Here is a 17845-nt window from a genome sequence, read left to right on the forward strand (position 1 = left end):
CGGCGCGGGGAGCACAGAACCACAGCCGAAACATGCACCTCTGTGTAGGGCAGCCCACAGACCCAGAGCAACCCACAAAGGTTTCAGAGTAACAGCGCTTGGTATGCACAGGAGATTTAACTGCCGTGCTCTGGACAGAGTCTAAGCAGAGAGATGTCAGGAGAGAAACCAAACAGGAAATTCCAGATCCGACAAGGGTCCATCCTGGGGATCAGAACACGGTCAGCCCCCACCCTCCAGGAAGCTCCCAGAGATCCCGCAGGGCACAGCCTCTGCGCACCACGGCTTCCTATCACCCCTGAGGCCAACGGCGGTCCCAGAGGAGGACGCCCTTCCCACCACCTCTACGCCACCAAACACAAGGAGACCTGGAGAACCCGCTGTCCGCCAGGCAGCCGGCGAGCACGGGGAGCTGGGCATGGCCGACACCCACGGCTGCCCGTCACCCCTACCCTGCCTGCATCCCGCCAGCATCTCCAGCTTCCATCCTGTTGGTTCGTCTGGCAGGATGTGCCTTTGCAGAGGTGACAGACCCGTGGGATCAGGCAGTGCTGGGGGCAGGAGCTGGAGCACTGTCATGCAAACCGCAACCAACAGGAGATTGCCAGTTCAGCTGCACCGCCACTGTGGACTCTGCAGAGCAGCCGTTCTGTAGGCCGCTTCCTACGGAAGGCTCTTGTGCGGCCCCGTGGGAGGAAACACCAGCAGGAATTAAAGCACTACTGCCTCATCTGTAAAAGTGATTTTTACCCTGTGGGCCACAGATTTCCACAGATTTCCTCAGGCGTACAGATACAAACACCCACAGCAGACAATCGAGGAAAACTGCATGGGCAGAGGCCGACTCCACCAGGTCCTACAATCTGTGAACCAAGACACAACGGAAGACTCGCGCTCTAGATCCACTGTCATCTACGGCATACGGGATTTTTTCCACAGCTTTTTATCTTCTACCAACTAAACACGGGCGCCGCTTTGCCCGTCGGACTGTTCCAAAACTGAACACGTGCTCGGGGAGAGCTTTTTCTGGTACTTGGTGTAAGGGTCTTGGGGGCAGGGCAGGTTTTCATTTACCCTTCCCACAACACGACATACTCTCTCCCTCTCGCCGCTACCGTTCACATTGACAATCGCAATCCAAATTAAACCACAACAAGTTCAGATTGGTGAAAAAAATGAGTAAAATAAGAAACTGCTTAAGCCCCATACTCCTGCCAAGAGGAGTTTTGGGAACATCTATGCGGACTTCAAAACGCCACATGGAACAACAGCCCCCACAAACGCTTTCAGACAAGGAACGCTCAGGCCGCCAGCATGGCTCCCGGCAAACAGGCCTGGGCGAGGCATGGCACGCGTCCGAGCGTCTCTGTTACCAGAACTCGTGACTGGCAGGAGGACGCCTGACTGACAGCTGGGCCAAGGGGGTCCCAGAGCTGACAGGGCGGGAGGGTTAACAGTCTGATTGCAAAATCAATGTCATAAATGCTCGGCAAGTTACAGGAACATGCGGGAAGAGGAGGCCGCGATTGATAAAGGACTGCGGCTTTGATGCTGCACTGGGGACTTGTTTATTGACAAGAAAGCCAATCTCTTCTCCCGGCCAGGCCGGGCAAACCTGCAAGTGCTCACCAATTAATTGGTGGGCTTTCTGCCGCAGGTCGCTTTAACATCGCTCCCCCTTCCAGGGCAGGTGGGAGAATCCACAGCCGAAAGCCGGCCTGCCAGAGCGCCCAGACCCAGGCCAAGCCCCTACGCCAACCCCAGCTTTTCTTGACTGTTCAGCTCATCTGAGCAGAGCTGTTCCTGAAGAATGACGCTGAGGGAGGAAGGGGCACAAAAATATTTGCTTCTATTTGCACAAGAACTCCAGATACCATCCCTTTAAACCGAAAAGAGCAATTTCTTTGTTAGAGCAAACCAGCCTTGAAGCAGGAGCACGATGTAGTTACGAGTGGGCTATTACAGGCCCTGCGCCTTCCTCCGTCCCAAGGCCACCCCAGGCCAGCCGCACGGGACGAGGAGAGCCTGTGAGGACAGACCCGCACGCCCCACACCTCCCGCCCCCTCACTCTGTTTATCAGCCAGTCAATAAGAAAAGGTAGCTCTTACTTAAGGAGGCAGAAGTCAACTTGTCAGGTCGATCAGCACTCTGTCTGTAAACACGGTTTCCCGTAAAATCAATGAACTCCAGTTACAGAGAGAACAGCCTGAGCGCCGGAGACTTCCCCGCGCTCCCGCCGCCGCGGAAGGGCTCTCCCTGGTCCTTCTCTGGCCTCGCGTCCCACCGCTGCTCCCGCCGCCCTGCTCCCCGTGCCTCCGGTGCCGCCCACCCGGGCCCCTGCTCTTTGCAGCATCGCTGCATCATGCACCCCCTCCATGCAGATTTGGGACCTGGCTGGACGAGCGAAGACGCCGCTGGGCAGGGAGCGTGTTGTCAGGGCAGGAGTGGCAGCGATGGCCATCCAGAGCTGAGCCACATCCGGATGGCACAGCGCAAACGACAGCACTGCACCGCGCGCCCCACGCTTCCATTGAGAGTTTCTACCAACCACAGCTGGGGGTTTGCAGCCATGCGGTGTCCCGAAAATGAGCGGAGTCTGTCCCTGCGTCTCCCCCTGTCGCCTCCTCCCAGCCGCTGGCCCCATCCTCGCAGGGACAGACACGCCATCTCGCAAGCCAGGCTTCCCCCGCCGAGGAGCGGCCGGTGCCGAACCAACGGCCTCAGCCGCGCTGGCAGGCTGGGGGCTCCCGGGGCAGCCCTGGCCCACGACGCGCCCTCCCCCGGGACGCGTGGCAGCAGCGCGGGCGGCAGGGATGGCGGAGGGAGGGAGGAGGGGGTTCCTGCTGTTGCCCAGGCTTCCCGAGAATTAAATATGAACAGCCGTGCTGTGTAATTTTAAATTGTTAATTAGCACAGGGTTAATTAGGCGGCCCTTTCACAAGAGGCTGTTTGGCAGTAAACCAAGACTGGAAGCAACGAGGAAGGAGGAAAACAAAAGGAGAAGAGACAGTGAGAAACTGTTCCCCCAGCTAATGACCCGCATGGCACCATGAGAAGAGGGCGCAGAGGACAGGGGGGCGATACAAGCCGATGTGTTACATCCATGGCCATTGCCCCGGCAGACCCCCAGCCAGCGACCCCTGCCCTGCCGGTTCCCCCGCCGCACGGCCGAGGGGAGCGCTCAGCCCCGTCACAAGCGGGGCCTGCTCCTTCAGAGTGTCCTGGCCAGCAGCAGAGGCGCAAACTCCGGCTCCGCAGAAGCCTCGCAGTCAGCAACCGAACTCGAGTGGTTCCTGTTGGAGAAACCCCACAGCGGCCACTAAACCCTGTAAACACACACCTGCTGTTGTGCCAGCGCACGGTCTACAAACCAATACTGCGAATACAGGCCGAGACTGCCCCAGTCAGCTCCAGCACGGGTGCTGGTGCCTCAGCGGGGAAGCGGAAGGGGACAGAGGCAGGGGGACAAAGGCAGCGTAGGGGCCGCAGCTGCTTGGATGCTCTGTGCACACCCCGCCTTACATGCTCAGCTTGGCCTTCTGAAACGTCCTCAGAAGGGCTGAGCGCGGCAGGACACTAACATCCAGGTCAGCCAAGAAGCTCCTGTCTCAGGAACGGCGCTTGGTGACACTTGTTCCAGCCTAAGAGCTAGGGATGGTCGTGCCAAAGGTGACCAAGCAGCACAGTGCGCTCCATGATCCCACAGCGCGCTCCATGATCCCCAGGACCAGGTCTGTTCAAAGCTCCCGAGAGCAGGAAGTCTGGGAGCAGGGACGCACGGCAATTACCACGTCCGTCTGGAGCAGTGACACAGCGCTCTCGGAGCATCAAAGCTTTCCGTGTCGCTTCCCCACACCTGGCGTGCTACGAAGTGCTCTCAGAACACATAGGAAATTGCATAGAAAGACATGATAAAAATAATCACCTAGGATGGAGAATTCAAAAATTAAGAAAGAACGTATGTTGCCAAAACAACTTTAATTTTGCTCCCTTATGCATATGCATTATGATACTGTCTAATTACATGCTCACACGCTGCCTCGCTTAGTAAGCAGGACGGTCACACATGAGGGTAAAATACGGCTGCACGAGCATGTTGTCACTTCACGAGATTTATACAGCACCTGCTATCACACGAATATGGGGAAAGTCACCTCCTAGAATAGAAAGATCTTTTCAAATTCCATAAGCAACAAGGGCTGGATAGTCAAGCTTGGCAGCGACACAGAGAGACTTTCAGTTCCCAGTTTCATAAAGTGCTTTTATCTTCAACTTAAACAGAAGACAGATCCTAGCTCTCTCCCATTCATTAAGGTGCCAGAAAGGCTGGCAGATGTTCTTACTACTAAGGGAAGTGGTGAGGATTCTGCAACAGGACTTGAAATATTAGAATGAAATGGTACTTGGGAGCCAAAACTCAAGCATAATAGCGAACGCATGGCTTGAAGAACAATTTCTAGTTGGGGGTTTCCATCCACATTTTACAGCGTCAGTGGCCTTGGGATTCCTCTCATGTAATTCCTAAGAAAAAACATTGTGAAAATACTGAGATTTATTTGACAAGTTCAACATTTTAAAGAAGAAATTACAAACTCATTTTCCTCTCTCACACAGCAAGTCACATCTTGCACCTTCCCAAGACCAAGCTGTTTTTCGGCACACGCCTGATAACAGTGGAGTTGCCTCACCAACAAACGTGGTTTGCTGAGCACTCGTAATGAGGCATCAGTCTTGCCAAGTCCTGGACAAGCTCTACATCTAGCCTTCTTCCTCTTCTGCGGTTAGGCCGTACCAACCAAAAGCCCAAGCTCAGTTGTGACTTCTCCTAGAGCTTCTCTGCAGACACTGCTCACTGCCAGACTGTCGTTTCCAGCTGGACACACGGTCCTGTCCAACGCTGCTGCACCAGGAGCAGAATTAGCGAGCCAGGCCTGCCCGCTGGTGGAAGGAGGTTCCATCCAACGCTGACCCACGGGCTGCAATGCTGTTGACAAGAGACCTGGGGCTGCAAGGCCTCGTGAAACCATTTGCTATCCTGGCAAAGCCAAGAATTCACATGCCTCTGTGGAACTCCTTGTGAACACCATGTGTTTTCCCTTTTGATGGATTCTAGCCAACAGTCTTGAAGGGCACAGGGTCCCAGAAGAGGATGAGGTAGCCACAGCAGTCTACAGAAAGGAAAGATTCACCAGGCACCTCAAAAGGACAGGACGGTCTTCTCCCAGCAGGAAGACAACCACATGGCAGGCTTGCCTTTGGCAGCCGCCAGCGCTCCAGGACTGGCAGGCTGACAACACAAACACGCGCTGCACCGCGCAGGCTCGTTAACGGCACAGAGGATGCAAGCGCTCCCCTTTGCGCACAGGCTCACACGCACTGGCACAGCCGGCTCCTCAGATCTTTGCGGCATCATTAGCATAAACAGCTTTTCAAGCAGCAGGGAGCAAAGGAAACGCCGCGCAAAACAGGGCTGAAAGCCGTAGGGCTCGAGCGCCTGGCGTGAAACTGGAGAAAGGGTCTCCTTGAAAGGGTGAACCTTCCACATCGGCCACGTTTTTCCCTCTGTCCTTCACACCAGCTAAAACTGAGCCGACAAGCGCAATACAAGGTTCAGGCAGCTTTTCAGAAAACATTTTGTTATGAACTATTATTCCAAGCTTGCTGATCCCTCTGAGCCAGCTACTGTACTACACATGAAAATATTTACATAACCACCAGCTTGCTGCCATTGAGGACAGAGTGATCCAGAGGCGCGGCGAGGGTTTACGCGAGCAGCTGGGGAAAAGTTGATTCCTCCAGAGAGGCTCTCTGTCCTGGAAGGGTTTTGTGCAGAGGTGAACTGGCTTAAGCTGCCTTTTTCGCTACCAAACAGATCGGACCACTTGCTTAGCTCACCAGTGACACGGCACTTCCACGCTCCCAGGGCACGGAGCTTGTTTCCAGGTCCCACACGAACCCCTCCCCTCGGGCAGGACAGGGCGGAAGTTTCCGATCTCGATTCCACGTCGGTTTGTTTCAAAACATCACACGTTCCACAGTCTGCATTGCGCAACTTGCCCCTTCACTCTGAAAACCCCACATTTCTCGTCAGCTGCTGGTTCCAGCCTATGCTGCTGCATAAATAACTGCATTTGCATCTGGTTTGCATTTCCAGTGCACGGCTGTTGACCGAACTCCAAAACTAACCCAAGGGCTGTCGAGGACAAACCGCCTCGCTCCGTCGCGCGGACTCCGCGGTCCCCCCAGTCCCTCCCCACCTCAGTGCCCCGGGAAGAGGGCCTTACTGGTCCCCGCTTCTGCCACAGTCTGAAACCTGCCCTGTCCCCTCCTTCCTTTTCACCCTGCAGCCTGCCCGGCGGCTCGTCCCAGTCAGAGCCGGCACAGCTCCGCCTCGGGCGCCCGGTCCCTTCCCCACAGGACAGTTTCATCCCTGGGCCCCACGCGAGGCAGCACCTACCCCCACCTAACCACAGTGGTGTGAGGAGTGCAGCCTGAACCGTTCCCAGTGCCACACGCCATAAAGACGCATCCAAAGGCATCCGGGTCGGGATTCGCATCGCCAGGGCACTGGGTCTGAACCCGAGGTGCAGTGCTTACAGCAAGACTACAGGATGCAAACCACAGCAGCGACTCCGACAGCGCGGGATTCCAGCTGGCTCTGGCAGCTCTGCCGACGGTTCACCCACCTCCCACCTTCCGCTCACTCCACACGCTGCGTGGCCGCGCCCAGGCAGAAACGCCCGAGGCGGCTGCCCCCAGAGCCGGCCCGTTGGAGCCACTGGTGCCGAGCCCCAGCCAGGCCCGCCCGGAGCGCGCGGCCAGCCTCAGAGGGCCCAGCCCCGGCGGCCAGCGCTCCGCTGCCGGCTGTGTGCCCCGAGCGACGCTCTCCACTGCAGGCTCGCACGCCCCGGGAAGAAGTCCTGCCAACGCTTTTCCTTTCCACGGATTTACCCAAATAACACGTGCGTTCCAGACCAGTGTCAAGGGCCAGACTGAGGGTAAGAGTTAGATTCGCGAGGCACGCACATCTCCGCTGCCAGGGCTCAGATCCAGTCCTTGTTAGGAAACAGACGTGCTGCCTGGACCCGGGCTCCGCGCTCCTTCCCACCCTTCGGGAAAGCCGACGCTCCGGACGAGGAGAGCGGGCTCAGCCGCATTAGCTCACGCAGCAACCATGCTGCTGGCTACCCAGACAGACACCGCGGCTGCGCGATATGCCAGTTCTGAGTTACACACGGCTGCTGCAGAGCCCCATGGCAAAGGTCACCAGCGTGCTTGCCCAGATCGGCCGTTAGCGTTTTGGTATGGAGTAAACCTTACTGGTCACAGTGGTATCACTGGAAGTCAACCTAAAAAACCCAGAACCCTGAAACAGGTGAGGAAACCTGTCGGTACGGCTGGGAACCCTTCCTGTTTGGAGAGCCTTTTAGGCAAATTTTAGCAGATCCAAGAGGTCCCATGCTCCTGTAAACAGAGCATCCGCACGCTCATCTGCAACCAGAACAGTGCGCTGCCCTAGACTTCAGGTACAGCCTAAGGATTTTCTTTATCTGGTCAAAATAAACCCCCCCTGATTGCAGCAACCGGCAGGAGTCAATAACTACATGCCACTCAACGGCTCAAAGTCTCAAGTTCACGCTCTCCTCATCCAGCAGCCACTGTCAGCTGCTACATCCCCTGGTACCCTTCAGAACACACACCTCTTGCGAAAGGTTCCCCATCCCACCAGGCAGAGCGGACAGATTCAGAGGAACACGGGTCTCAAAGCACGGGCCTGGTGGCTCCGTGGCCCCTGGCCCCGGGACAGCTGTGCTGCGGCACACCTGGGAGGGATGCAGACACTGCCGGAGCTGGGAAGGAAGCTGCTACACGCTTCTCCAGACCTCCAGGACTGAAAGCGTTACTCTGCTGCTCGGCCTCTTGCTAATTGTGGGTTTTATTTTTATTTCCTATTACCCTCTTGCACGCCTGATGAGATTATCTTACCGGAACTGACACAGCTGGAGGCTGTAGCCATACACGGAGCCTCTCAGGAGGCAACGCAATTTTATTTTCATTGATCAGAAATCAGCAGGGCAGTAAATGATGGGAAATTCCATTAGGAGAAATACTGGGCCACGAGACCCAACCACCTACCTACACAAAACCCCAGGAAGTCCCGTCTCTCTTTGAAGTCCCATCTGGATGCTGACACGGGAGCCACCTTTCTGCCTCCCCAAACGGAGCAAGCCACCAACCTGACGTTCTTAATTGCCGACTGCGCTGCCGGAAGTGGAGGCAACGCTGTCAGAACACCCCCAAGGTCTCGCTTGGCTGAAACAAAGTCCTTGGTCAGGCAGCAGCACACGGGCCTGGCGCAGCCCGGCAGGCTACTGGGGCCACCGGAGTTTCACAGCACGTGCCGACCCACGGCCTCTGCTCTCCTTTGCGAGAGGCTCCGGCACGCCAGGGCATCGGCCACCTCTCCGTAGTCCCAGCGGACCCAGGAGAAGCCGAGGGGGTGTCCGGTGCCTGCTCCCGTTCCAGCCCCGTTCAGAGCCCGGGTTCCCAGGAAGCAGGACAACTTCGCTGTAGAGGGAGCAGCCTTCCTCCCCCCAGGGCAGGCGTCTCAGGGCGCACACCGCTCGGGGGAAACCCCTTCTGACAGAGCCCTGCACAGCACCGTTACACAGCTGAACTCATCTGAGCCCAAACCGAGCACCACATTTCAATCCTGCTGTTCTGAAACATCACGTGCACAAGAATACGTGCGCAATTCCACGTTCCTGGATTAAAACCCTGCCGTCAAGCCTCCCCAATTACAAGCTGGTTTTGACCCGTCCTGCTGTCACATTTCTGCACGTGCCTGGGCTGAAACCCCGGTCCTTCCCCCGGCAGCAGGCCGCACGGCCGCGTCGGCAGCGCACGGGTTAACAGAAGCTGACCGCAGCACAGTTGTTAAGGTGATCAATACCAGCGAGATACTAAAGCAGCATAAGCCACATTATTGATTGCCAAGCAGATGATAAAACTGTTTATTATGATAATTGCAGGGTGCCTGCAAGATGCTTCTAGTGCTGTCTGGAGCTTTTTACAAAAATAACAACTGCCAGGGCATAATCTTCTGTCCGAAGCCCCTCTGCACCTCGGGGAGGGTCCTCCGCACCCCGCCAAAGCCGGAACCTCGAGCCACCCTCACCTCCGAGCTGCTGCGTGGATGGAGAAGGCCACAGACACAGTCCAGGACTATTTATGATGCACCCACCTTGAACCGCGGTCTCGCTCTTATATCCCCTGTGCTCACCTGTCACTGCAGCACCCCTCCCAGACACACCCAAACACCAGGACTCCACCTCTGGGTCCCCTTTCCAACCAGCTGAAACCAACACTCAACTCCCCACTGCAGAACACTTTCAACAGCTTAGCAAGTCAAAGAGGCACGCGTAACAAACACGAGGCAGTGAATCCTCCAGTCACCTATGGAAAGCTCCACAGAATATACCAACTCTCCAGCAGCGGGCAAGGCTGTTTCTGCAGCACGAAAGTCCAACGACGGTGCTGAAGATGCCTACTGAACAGCCGGCCCATCCGTCAGACAGCCACTCTCTCCCACCACGGCCTGGAAAGGTCACCTCTTAGAGTCAGCGAGACCAGGCAACGGCAGAGACAGATCAATCCCTTACACACCCAACAAAACCCCCGAACACAGCAGCCAAAGCAGGGTCGATGCAATTTCAAGTGGTCTTCTCTGTCTTCTGCATTGTTAATACCTCTGTGCTCAGAAGCTACCGCAGAAAGCCTCTCAAGCCAGAGACTAACCTTCGCGGAGTAACTCCCAGCTCCCCGCGTAAACCACTTTAGTACCGGCGTGGTAATTAGTGCCGTAACGGGAGCGGCAGCTGCCAACCATGGGGACCCAGGTAACAAAGACTCCCCAGAAAAGATTGCTGGGGACTGTAACCTACATGGGTAAGGCTCTGCTCGTATCCAAAAGGAAAAAAAAAAATAAAAAAAAAAAAAAAAGGAGGGGACTCAAAACCATTTCAGTTAAATAACAGCACCTTCCTAATAAACTACAGCTGAGAAAAAGGAGAGAACATCTCCAAAAGACAGGATTATTTCTTTTTTCCCTAGGGTTTTTTTTTCCGCTGCAAGACCCACCACTCCCAGGATGACGGCAGCAGTGACAGAGTCAAGCTACTGGAAGCCACTGGGACATGCAGGACTGTGATGGACTCAACTGACTCTGCTGCCGCTCAAAGCGATGCTTGCCCCTTGACGCTTCCAGCAGTAGTTACTGTTCACGCTGGACGAGCGTCCGCAGGCTCCACGATGCTGGACCACCCCGCGGCCAGCAGCCGCCCGCCTGCTTCTCCGCATCTCAGGCTCTCGGTGGCCCCAGCCTCAGCGCACCCCTCAGCTCCACCTCCGTGCGCCCACCCTCCGCACTGCAGGGCGGCATGCGTGCCAGCGGCGACGGCTCTGACCAGGCCACGCAAGCTTTGTGCCGCACCCTTCTCGAGAACCATCCCCACCCGTGACAGAACGAGCTGCCCGGGGCCCAGGCCCCTTCCCAGTCCTCCTGGAAACACAGCTCAGACAGGAGCCTGCGCTCCTGCTGCAGAGAAGCCAGGGATAGAGATGGTGCCCCAACGCCACTTACTTTTCTTGAAAACATCTGTTTTCATTATCACTATTACCTTTAATTAGCACTTCACAGCCGCCTCGAGGCCTCCCAGCTGGAGGACAGCTCTGCTCCTGAACGCACAATTAGAAGGTGCGCTGAGGGAGTTTTTTCTCATCTTCAGAAGGAGTTTCTCAGCAGAGCTGCCAGGCGAGCGCCCGGTTCCGCGCCCTCCCTTGAAGGAGCATCTCCAGGCGCCGCTCAAAGCCTGCAGGTCACCCGGGCCTCCTGCTGCGCGAGCGGCTACTGAACTCAGGAGCTTGAAATGCCGAGCCTCGGCGTTGCTAATGAAGGGGTGCTAACGCTGCTGCCCTGCATCACTCGCCGAACGGCCTCCTCTTCCTCACCTGGTCACAGTAATTGCCCTGAGTAAAATCACAGGCTTCAATGCCCATCTCGCCTGGAAGGCCCCTGACATAATTTAATTTGCTCAGGAGTTCTGGCCACGTACGAGCCCTGTTAAATGCATAAGGAAATAGGGCTGCGTGAAGCATGATTACTAGAACCGTGGTCTCCTGATCAAGCGCTTCTCTGAAAAGCCAGCGCCGAGAAACACCCACAGAAAAGCCCCAGGAGGTGGCCTTGGCCACTTCCCTGAGAGCAGGAGGACAGAGAGGTGAAGTGCGAGGAGGGGGAAAGGGCTGTCCCACGGCCACCGCCGCCTCCCCAGCACCCGCGCGCAGCTCAGCATCAACGCGTTCAAGCCTTTAATGAGAAACGAGCCACCCAGCTCCCGAGCTTCTCAGTCCCACACCTACCGTCCCCTCTCCAGCTCAGCCAGGGACAGTCCTGCAGAGCGCCCCAGCCTCGGGCTGTCCCTTGGGAACCCGCGCCCTCAGCACCCCGCTCCCGCCCCAGCGGGCAGAACCCCTACAGAATGGCCACCAACTCCTTCCCCTCACCTTTCCCAAACCCAGCCCCTCCTCGGATCACGGGACCGGAATTGGACAGGAGTTCACGCACACAGTAAGTCCCCAAGTCTAACGCGGGTCAAAGGAGCAGGTGAAGCACCACTGGAGTCACCAACACCACCGCCAGCTGCCATCACGCCCGCCGCACCACGGACGCACGCTCGGCTCCCTCCCTCCGCTTCCTCATACCCACTGAGCGCCACCGAAGCAGAGGCTGCCCAGCACCGCTGCATTTATCACAATCTGGATTCGCGTCTGGAATACCAGACTGGGGTCAGAGAGAGTATTCCAGAACCGTGCTGAAAATCCCGAAGTCTACAGAATGGCATGGCTTAAAATGGCACTCATACCGTCATCTCCACCCAAATTTGTAATCCTACAACTCAACCGGTTTCCCCTGCTCCCCTTTGCACTTCCCTTCTCCCTCACACTTGACAGCAACCTCCTCTTCTCCGCCCGCAGCCCTTTGCTCAGCACTGGGTTAAATTCCACGTCAATGAAATTCCTTGGGAGAGGTGAAATAAACTTTATTTGTTTGTTTAACCTTTGTTTACACCTCCTGGCCCGGGAAGTTGACTCGCCCCGCACAGCTGGGATATCATCTGCAGTTCCTAGCCTGTGGTAACGGACAGGAACACCGGAGGAAGATCCTGCACTCACTCTAAAGCCAGAGGAGCACGGGAACCTGCAGAGCCAGAGCCCACGGCTGCCAGCGCCAGGTCCCGTGTGCAGGCCCCGCCACCTCGCCCGGACCACCGCGCGCCCGCTCAAAGCCCCTGCCCTCCCCACCTGCGCCGTGGACCTCTGAGCTTGAGAGCAGCCTGTTTTCTGCGCAGCGCCTGCGGCCCAATAAGGATTCCCACGGCACTACTCTCACCACCCAAAACCGGTGGAGGATGGCGAGACTGGAACACCCCGAAGCGTGGCACCAGCTGCTGCACCCTGCTCTGCCAGAGCCCCGCAGCCGGCCGGCAAGCGTGCATGGGCCAGGCCGAACACCAGCGGGCCCCCCGCGACCCCGCTGCCGCCCAGGGCAATGCCACGGGGCGCGGAGCAAGCACGTGAACGGAAGGGTCCCTGCCCGGCCCAGTCCATCCCCTCGCTGTGACCCAAACATCCCCTCAGCGCCCCACCGGAGAGGGGGAAGTGAAGGCTCCCAGTGCCCAGAGCCCAGATACCGATCAGACCACAACACAACACGGGGGAAAAAGGAAACACAAAACAATTAATTCTTGGCTCCCTGTTTTAGCTGTAGGCAAGGGAAGGTGCACGGCAGAGCGAGAGGAGGCTGCAGCAGACGGAGGCTGGGACTTGCTCCAAGAGCCCCGGCGGCGGCGCTGGCTCCCAAGCCCAGAAACACGGGGCTGCTCTCCAGCAGGTGAGGGCTCCGTCAGCTCCCCAGGCACAGCGCACAAAGCAAGCTGCTCAGGCAGGGCTCAACTTCCTCGTGCCCCGGCCGAATGGCAAGGAGCCCCTCCGAGAGAGAACAGGGCTAAGCTACCAGAGAAACCACCTCCTGCGCGCAGGGCTGGACGCAGCCTCCTCCGCGCCTCCCCCCAAAGCGGCCACGCCTTCCCTGCGAGGTACCTTCCAAGACAGCTGGACAACCGCGGGGGTCTGCTCTGCTCTCAGTGCGCCCGCGATCCATCCAGCCGAACGCCTTCCCCTCCGATAAGCTGGCGCGGTCCGCGCGCACCACGACCCGCCCGCGCCACGTGCCACCAGGGGCCACGGCTGCCGCGGCAGCAGCAAGCAGAGGTGTCGGCCTGAGGCCTGGCTCACCTCTCCAGCCAAATCCCAGCGGTACCTCTGCAGGTTAGTTGTCCAACACAGGGATGTCTCCGGGATCTCAGACTCCTGCCACTGAAAACTCTTAAATCCCTGCTTCCACAGCAACAGAAAGGTCTCCGCAAGAGGGGCGTTTTAAGGATGAGCCACTTAGCAGCTTGCTAAAAGGCACCCGGGAACACGCGCATCCCCAGCAGCCACACCTCAGCTGGGACCGTGGGAAGAAAAACTCAAGGAAAGAAAAAGAAGGAAAACAAATAGAGACGCACACAGGGCCTGAATCTGCAGAAAGTGAACTCAAGAGTCCCATAGGAAGGAACCCTACACATGTGGCAGAAGAGCGAGTGGACTACCTGCGCTCCCTCGTTAAACCAGCCCAGCGATGGAAACTGACTGTGGGACCTCCCACAGACCCAGACCAGCACGGCTCGGACCAAAGCCCGACCTCTGCCAGCGTGGCAGGCAGCCGCACAAACCAGCCTGCGCAACACGGCACGCAAAAACCCTTCTGATGGGAAAGTCAACCGAGTAACTCAGTTAGCAATGAAATGTCAAAGTACAAATAATTTCTCACTCTTTAAAGATTTTGTCAAAGAAAAAAATAAGCATACCTACAAAGAAGTAAAACTGTTCAGTGGGAAAGAAAGAAACCTGTTCAACAACTGGACTAACGCAAACGCTGCTGTCAGCAAAGGAAGGAGCTGAAGAGAGCGACGTGAGAAATCCCCCCCTTCTGCATCATAAGGGATCAGAACAGGAGGCTTGAAATCCAGTCTCCACTTCTAAAGGTACCTTCTTTCCTTCTCTTTGTCAAGGTTCAAAATAGAAAAGACACACGAAACTCTTGCCTACATCATACTCAACTGCCAGCCGCGCCAGCGTGCTACAGGGAAAACACAAGGTCACTACGCGTGTGCAACGACCACGGCCAACACTTTTGGAAGTGGCAGGAGTCAGACAGGTCACCTTCACTGAACGGAACAAAATAAACATCTCCAAGTCATAAAATAGCCTGGAACAACATGCAGCTTCTTCACGACTGGTAACTTCGTTATCACAAGTCAATGAAGATGCTTTTACTCTCCAACAGCTTCCTCACGAAAACCGAGGGCACACTGGTCTGAATTTAACCACGTCCTGCCCACGCTGAGCGCAGAATTAATGTGTTACCAGAACTTGCATGTTTGATTTTATTTCCTCAAATCCCATGGATCACCCATGGGTATTTTGACGCGCCTGCTCCACGCCAGACACGTGTATCAGCAGCAATCACACAAAAAAGCCTAAATCATCCCTGCAGCCCTCTAAACCCGAGGGCGAGAGGAGACCGTGCTTTCTCTCACGGCCTGTCCCAGAAGGAGCTGGAGCGCGCAGCAGAAGAGATCCTTCTCCAGGGCTGTGGGCAGCCAGCACCACACCAGAGGCAGCGACAAAAAACGGGGAGAGGGGAAGAACAGGTCTCCTCCTCCCACCTGGGGGTGGGAGCCACGCTGCCGGGAGGCTCAGGACCCGAGCGAGCCCCCGACGGACCCCTTTGCCAAGGGACACGGAGTCACGGCAAGGTTCCCCACCCATCCCCAGCTGCCCACTGCCACAGCTCTGGGGCCAGAGGGCTTCAAGAGTGTGAAACAAGGGCGGGAGGCCCGGGCCAGCTTCAAGGAGGGTCTAAAGGTGACCATCAATCAAGAGAGCTTCAGCAGAGCACGCTGCTCTGCGGGCATCACCCAGCACTGCCTCCCTGCTCAGGCACCTTCCCAGGAGCAACGGGGAAGAAACCTTTTCCAGAAATCAACAGCTCATTTTTGAAGGCTAAAGACGAAAGAGAAGAATAACTCCAGTACAGAGCCCAGAAGAGCTTTAAGAAGAAAAATCACCACAAAATAACTGATTTGTTTTACTGTACAGAGAAGATGAGCAGCCCCCACTACCCGGGAAGCCCGATTGCTCGTTGTGTAGAAAATCCCGGGCTGGTAACAACAGTACAGAGAGTAGCAATACGGTTCTCCTGGAGACAGAAAAGGGGGCAACGTGCGAGACAACACGAGCAGGAGTTTAAGAGAAAATTCAATACGGAAATGGCAAGTGAGATAAAAAGAGCCAGAACAGATGCTAAATGAGAAAGTCGTTCCTTATTTTTCTTTCAAAATTAAACCCCAAATGCAAACCAATTTTTCTTTCAAAAGCAAAACCCCAGTTGGGAAAGGCTTAATTAAGAAGGTCGTCTTCAAAGGTTCGTGGAAGAGGCAACATGAAAAGAGGGGGGCAAAGACCGAGTTTAAACCACAGGAAGGAATTGCTCTTCACTCCTCTCCTCTCGGAGCCCCCGATGCCCCTCTCACAGCCCGTGGCCACCCAGGGCCGCAGGGGCCAGGGCCGGCGGGCACCGCGCGGGGCCCACCCCACGCGCTGGCGGGATCCAAGCCGCCGAGGGAACGTGCTGTGGTCACTCCGCAGCAGTCTGCTCTGCCCCAGGCAGAAACGCCCCTGGACCTCCTCAAAAGGCACTCATGCCGGAGAAGCCCTGGGCTAGCACTAGCCTCCTGCGCCGCTCCTCTGGAGCGCTCCGGACCACGGAAAAGCTTTTGTCTGCCATGAGCTCTCCTGCTCCTGTTCTCTCCCCATAGCAGACAGCACTGCCGCAGCACCGCACTCAAAGCCAAAGCATCCCTCGTAACCGCCAAGAGGACAATGCTTCACCCAGACCTTCCAGGGACCGGTGGCAGCCCGGGAACATTCAGCAGTATTCCAGCCGGGCAGGTCCAAATCCCAACTGTAGAGAGGCTGCCAAAATCCCTCACCCGGGAAGCTCCACCTCATCACCCAGACTGTCTCCTTTCAACCACATCCCTCTCCAGCTCCTCCCTTTCTCCTGCTCTCCCCTCTGCCTAGCCCAAGGCACGGGTACCAGCTTCAAAAGCCAAAGAACGAACTCATTTACAAAACAACGCTGATTTACAAACTCTCTTCCTCGTCCCCACATCCCTTCCCTAGCAGGCAGGGAGGAGCAGCAGGCGTTCTGCCATTTGCTCGCAGGCGAGGTTTTGACTGCCTGGGTGAACAAGGATCAGGAGATGCCTGCAGGAACCTTGGCCTGAAGAAGTCACGTCATCCCGGCCTCCTGTGCATCCCAGGCTGAACGACTGCAGCTCTCCATCAGTGCTACCCAAGAGATGACCGCAGCTCTCTGTCAGCGCTACCCAAGAGGATCAGTCCGGAAGGGAGGCCGAGAAGCAGTTTGCACACTTCTTCACAAGCCTGTACACTCGGTTTGTCAATGAAAACAGGAAACTCGGGATTTCCGAGCCATGGGCCATTACAGACACGGCCCTGTTAAAACGTTCAGGGATTTACAGACAGGTTTCCCACTAAAAATGAAAAAGACGAACAAAACCGAGGTGCATTTTAACATCTCTTACCATTTTAATATCCTCTTGACATCGCTAATGTACACATTAAGCACTGAACAAGGGTGCTGATGCAGCATGCATGCAATGTCCAGCGTACCTCTCCTCTCTGCGAGCTCTCACCATGCCCGTGCCGTGCCGGCCCAGACCGAGCCGTCAGCACAGCCGTGGAGCCCACGCCGCTCGGCACCGTGCGGAGCCGCAGGTGAGCCCGGGCCAGCTCTGAAGGCTTTGACATCGCTGTACGCCCTTCCACATAGGAGCTCTGCTCCGGAGAAGCGAAGCAAGGAAAGGCCAGCGGTTGGCTCCAATCCATTACGCACCTGAAAAGCTGAACTTCAACCCAAGCCTCCAGCACCAAAAGCGCTTGGCAGTTTTTCTCTGAGCAGAGGTCCTTTTCCTCTCATACATGTGTTTTGGTAGCAGCGATACGCTGGCTGCCTGGGAACGACATCTCCGGGAAGATCAAACCCTGTCTGCCCGTGTGCTGGGACCTGCCCCGCCACACCGACGCTGGGTACCGTCTGACCAGCGGGCTCATCCTGAACATCCTTCCCGATCCTCAGCTTGACTCAGGTCCTTCCTTCTCAGTGATACCCTGAGCCAAACCGTAGCAGGAGGCAGCTGGAGCCTGGCCAGTCTGCGTTCGATCTTTCAGCTCCAAGGGGACATAAAACCAGGCGTCACATCTTTGAAACCTGTCCAACCTGTGACAGTAGCATTTGGTAGACTACACAGCTCATCTCTTGCCACAGATGACGCAAGACCCTTGCCTGGCTCTCTGCAATCTGCATCTACCTATGCATCAATCCACCATCTCTTCAGACACCAACCAAATCCTCTCCTTGCCCCCAACTCTTAAAGCGATGTGATAAGTTAAAGACACTTTACCAGTAACATTTCCTTAACTCTGCTGCCTAAATCGTTTCCTGATGCGGGCCACACATGACCGAAGACAATCCCAGACATGACTCTCCATCCTATTGGAAATATCTCTGGTAGCAACAGCAAACACTAGCATTAAAAGACACAGCTGGGAACAAGCTATTCAATTAAATTCCAATTTTAACACACCACA

General features: G+C 56.3%; 1 protein-coding gene across 1 annotated transcript in view; it reads right to left on the minus strand.

The window, feature by feature from the left end:
- The window catches only part of ZFHX3 (zinc finger homeobox 3), a 154429-nt gene that overhangs the window by 105311 nt on the left and 31273 nt on the right, over positions 1 to 17845 (minus strand). The gene's annotated exons all lie outside the window — the stretch shown is intronic.

The sequence above is a fragment of the Chlamydotis macqueenii genome, chromosome 13, assembly GCF_036417535.1.
Source record: "Chlamydotis macqueenii isolate bChlMac1 chromosome 13, bChlMac1.mat, whole genome shotgun sequence".
Taxonomy (NCBI): domain Eukaryota; kingdom Metazoa; phylum Chordata; class Aves; order Otidiformes; family Otididae; genus Chlamydotis; species Chlamydotis macqueenii.